Below are 4,971 nucleotides of genomic sequence, written 5' to 3' on the forward strand. Positions count from 1 at the left end.
GACTGGCTCAGTTCCACAACTCTTCTTCTTTGGGCCCAGGCCTCTTCAGGTTTAGGGAATGGTCCAGGCACACATCTCTTCTTCATTAGGTCCAGGTCTCTTCAGGGTTAGGGAATGGCTTAAGGCCTCACCTCTTCTTCCTCTTTGCCCCAGGCCTCCTCAGTGTTAGGGATAGGCAACTTAAGGGTTAGGGATAGGCCCTTGCCAAACCTCTTCTTCTTTGAGCACAGGCTTCTTCAGGTTTAGGGATAGGCCAGGGCCCACATTTCTTATTGCGGAGGCCCCGGCCCACATTACTTCTCCTTTATGTCTGGGCCCATTCAGGTATAGGGACAGGCCAAGTTCACTATTGCTTTTTTGTGCCTAGGACTCTTCAGGATTAGTGATGGGCCCAGGCCCAAACTTCTTCTCTGGGCCTAGGCCTATACAGTGTTAGGGATAGGCCCAGGCACACATATCTTTTTCCTTGAGCCCATGACTCTTCAGGGTTATGGATTGGCCCAGATTCACATCTCTTAATCTTTAGGCCCAGGCATATATCTCTCTTTTGGGCACTTATTTCTTCAGAATTATAGACATGCCCCCATCCGTTCTCTGGGCCCATGTCTCAACATAGTTAGGGATTGGCTCAGTCCCAAACCTCTTCTTCTTTGGGGCCATACCTCTCCAGGTTTAGGGATTGGCCTAGGCTCACATCTCTTCAAGGTTAGGGATTGGCCCAAGGCCTCACCACTTCTTTGGTCCCAGGCCTCCTCAATGTTGGGGATAGGCCAATTCAGGGTAAGGGATAGACCCTTGCCAAAACTCTTCTTCTTTGGGCCCAGGCCTCTTCATGTTTAGGTACAGTCCAAGGCATACATACTTTGTTCCTTGGGCCCAGGTTTTGGATAAAAAAGAAAGAAACAGTAGATGTAATGGAAGGTTTGGTGTCTCTGTATGTTATGTTACTATGCTTTTGTTTTAATCTGAAGTGTGAGATTTCAGTTGGGGTATAGTTTGTCCATACCTTTTAATTGTCATGTGTGGGGCATCATCTTTGTCAGTTGCTAATAGCCTTCCTTGTGGGGCACAGACAGGAGTGTGGTCTAGGACTCTGAGTATAAATGAGGTTAAAAAAGAGACAGTGTGATGTTTGGTATTGGCATGTGGCTTGTAGCCATTTGGTGAGAAAAGAGACCAGAGACGGTGTCATAGTTTGGAGCAGACAGACTGAGAGAAATGCTTTGGCATACAGCAGCATGGAGGATACTGCTAGCTGTGTCTGAAGGTTTCTATAGAGCCCTAAGATTTCTATAGAGTCCTAAAAATACCCCTTGACTCTAACTATCAGGGAGAAGTAATGGGGTCTGGACCCCCTCTCCCTACTTACCTCTTTTCTCTCTTTGGGGGAGTTAGTGGAAGGAGTTAGTAGAAGTCTAAGCATGTCACATAAGGGAGAGTTTTTAAAGACTGCTGCAGGGGGCATTCTGCCACAGGTGGTGACCCACATGGTTTAGGATAAAATGGGCTAACAAGTGACACCCAGACATGGCTTAACAATGATGGGGAACTTGGTTGTGGAGCTGTAAACACGAGATGGCAAGTTCTGAAAGAGTGAATGTGAGGTTTCAAGATGTCACTAAAAGGTTTATAGCAGTGGCTGTTGTGTAGTTCTTTCCTAAAATGCCCCCAGACAGAATTTTCTGTTGCTGCTTTGTTTTCTTCCTATATTCTGCTTTTTAAAAGATTTAAAGAATGACAGATGAGATAGGAAGACTAGAGATGTAACAACTCAATGCTGTTGTTATGGAAAGGATTACAGAGCTGGTTGTTCAACGGGAAAGTTTATGGGTAGAGATTGAAGCTCTTGGAAAGCAAAAAGCACTACTGAAAAACGGGATTTTACCCTCTCTTGCTGCTCTGCACTGCTCCATGAGCCAGGTGCTCAGAGTACCTGCAAGGGGGCAAGAGTCTGGTAAGAACTAAGAACGGGAAGCCCAGCAGGCCAAAATAGCTCTGGAGCCAAGGGCTCCACTAGCAGAAGTGCCTGTGACTACACAGGTAACATGAGCTTTCCCAGGCTTTGTGCATCATATGCCTGATAATGATGGTGGTGAGGCTGACAATGAGATGACATGGAGTCCAGTAGAAATGTTAGATCAAAAGCAATTTAAAAAATCTATCATATGGTATGGAATGCATTCAAATTTGGTTAAACATATGTTAAATAATGAGACTATGAAATATAAACTTATTCCCCAAGACTGGAAAGGGTTGGTGTCAGCTGTGTTAGAAGCTGGTCAGCAATTAAAATCATTATTGTGGTGAAAGAATGATGCCTTGAAAATAGAACAACAAAATATAACAAGGGGGATAAATGTTGGGAAAGATCAAGAGCTTGGTGAAGGGCATTATGCTGACTTGTGAGAACAAATCCCATCTGATGAGGTAGTGATTGAACAATGTTGTGTTACAGCATGAAGAGCATGGCATTTGGTTGAGGAGCCTGGTAAAAGAACCACCTCATTTAATAATTTGCAAGGAAATTATTAGATTAGAAGCTTCAAAGCTCAAAATTGCAGAATTTTTTTTAATTTTTTAATTTTTTTATTATTATTAATTACACTTTATTCATTTTGTATCCCCCATAAACCCCTCCCTCCTCCCCTCCCAATCCCATCCTTCCTCCCCTTTCTGCATGCATGCCCCTCCCCAAGTCCACTGATAGGGGAAGTCTTCCTCTCCTTCTTTCTGATCTTATACTATGAGTTCTCATCAGAAGTGGCTGCATTGTCATCTTCTGTGGCCTGGTAAGGCTGCTCCCATCACAGGGAGAGGTGATCAAAGATCAGGCCAATCAGATTATGTCAGAGGCAGTCCCTCTTCCCATTACTATGTAACCCACTTGGACACTGAACTGCCATGGGCTACATCTGTGCAGGGGTTCTGGGTTATCTCCATGAATAGTCCTTGTTTGGAGTATGAGTCTCTGGGAAGTTCCCTGTGTTCAAATTTTCTTGTTCTGTTGCTCTCCTTGTGGAGTTCCTATCCTCTCCAGCTCTTGCTATTTCCCACTTCTTACATCAAATTCCATTCACTCTGCCGACAGTTGGCCATCAGGCTCAGCATCTGCTTTGATAGTCTGCAGGGCAGAGGCTTTCAGAGGCCTCTGTGGCAGGTTCTTAGGTTGTTTCCTGTTTTCTTCTTCTGGCTTTCAGAGGCCCTCTGTAGCAGGTTCCTAGGTTGTTTCCTGTTTTCTTCTTCTGATATCCAGTATATATAAAGAACTAAAGAAGCTGAAAATCAGCAAACCAAGTAATCCACTTAAAAAATGGGAAACAGAGCTAAACAGAGAACTCTCTGTAGAGGAATATCAAATGGCAGAGTAACACTTAAAGAAATGATCAAACTCATTAGCCATTAGGGATACACAAATCAAAACAACCCTAATATTTCACCTTACACCCATCAGAATGGCCAAGATCAAAAACTCAAGAGACAACATATGCTGGAGAGGTTGTGGAGAAAGGGGAACCCTTCTCCACTGCTGGTGGGAATGTAAACTTGTACAACCATTCTGGAAATCAATCTGGTGCTTTCTCAGACAACTAGGAATACAGCTTCCTCAAGATCCAGCCATACCACTCCTAGGCATATATCCAAAAGAGGCTCAAGTATACAAAAAGGACATTTGCTCAACCATGTTTGTAGCAGCTTTATTTGTAATAGCCAGAAGCTGGAAACAGCCCAGATGCCCCTCAAATGGATGCAGAAACTGTGGTATATCGATACAATGCAGTATTACTCAGCAATGAAAAATAAGGAAATCATGAAATTTGCAGGTAAATGGTGGGACCTGGAAAGGATCATCATGAGTGAGTTTTCCCAGAAACAAAAAGACACACACGGTATATACTCACTCATATAAACATACAACATAGGATAAACCCACTAAAATCGGTACATCTAAACAAACTAAGCAAAAGAGAGGACCCTATCTAAAATCCTCAGTCTCCGTCCTGAAAGGCAAAGAGGATGGACATCAGAGGCAGAATTTTCTTAACTCAGAAAAATACAGTTATTTCACTCCTAGCGAAGAAGCTGCTTCTGGCTACAATGTTCAATTGCCAGATTCCCCGGAATTTGTAGGCATTGTAAGAAGGGAAAGCATTGGAGTAATGAGTGTATATCTAAATGGGATTCAGAAGGTCACCTCTTGCCATCATTAAACAGGCAGAGGGGCCTTTCATCTCGAGGCCCAACAGCAAAAAATAGGAGCTGCCCTGCTTTGGTCAGCCAGGAGATGATAAGCAGGAGGAAGATCAAAGTGAAAAATTGCTACCCAAGGTCTCTGAGAAGATTTGGGCACAATGACAGATGACAAGCACTCTGCATTGTGGTATGCCAACCACTGGGCAAGATTGCCTCAACTGTTCCACTGCTAGGGCCCGGCCTAACCTGTGGACAAAGCTGTGGACACCTGAAGAGTCATTGTTTCACTTTGCTGAGGATGAGGTGAGGTCAATCTCATTCTTCACTGAAATAGTCTCTCATCCTCTGTCCCTGATGGCTGGACTGCCTCTGCTTTTGATGCCATGAGACCACAGGAACCAGGGACAGTGCCTAGGTGATGGACTAACTAGTCATCTCTGTCATTTTGATTGGTACATTTATTTAGTTTATAATTTATCCTTCTCAGGTCTCTGATCACATTGATGGCTAAGTTAAGCTAATGGTAGCTTTGTAGCTAAAGAACAGAAAATTAGATCCACTGTTCATTCATTGGTTGTTATGCCAGGTTCACGGGACCCTCAGAGACCACCAGGAGATGACTCGATGCAATTGCAAGAGAGCTTTATTACGAGAGCAATCGAACTTGGGACCCAAGTCTCACTGGTGCAGCAGTAGAGAAGTGGGACCCCGAGTTCTAAGTGAACAGAATTTTTAAAGGGAAATTCTGTGAGCAGGGGTTTTCCATGGCAGCAAGCAGGG

Source organism: Meriones unguiculatus, chromosome 6 (assembly GCF_030254825.1).
Source record: "Meriones unguiculatus strain TT.TT164.6M chromosome 6, Bangor_MerUng_6.1, whole genome shotgun sequence".
NCBI lineage: Eukaryota > Metazoa > Chordata > Mammalia > Rodentia > Muridae > Meriones > Meriones unguiculatus.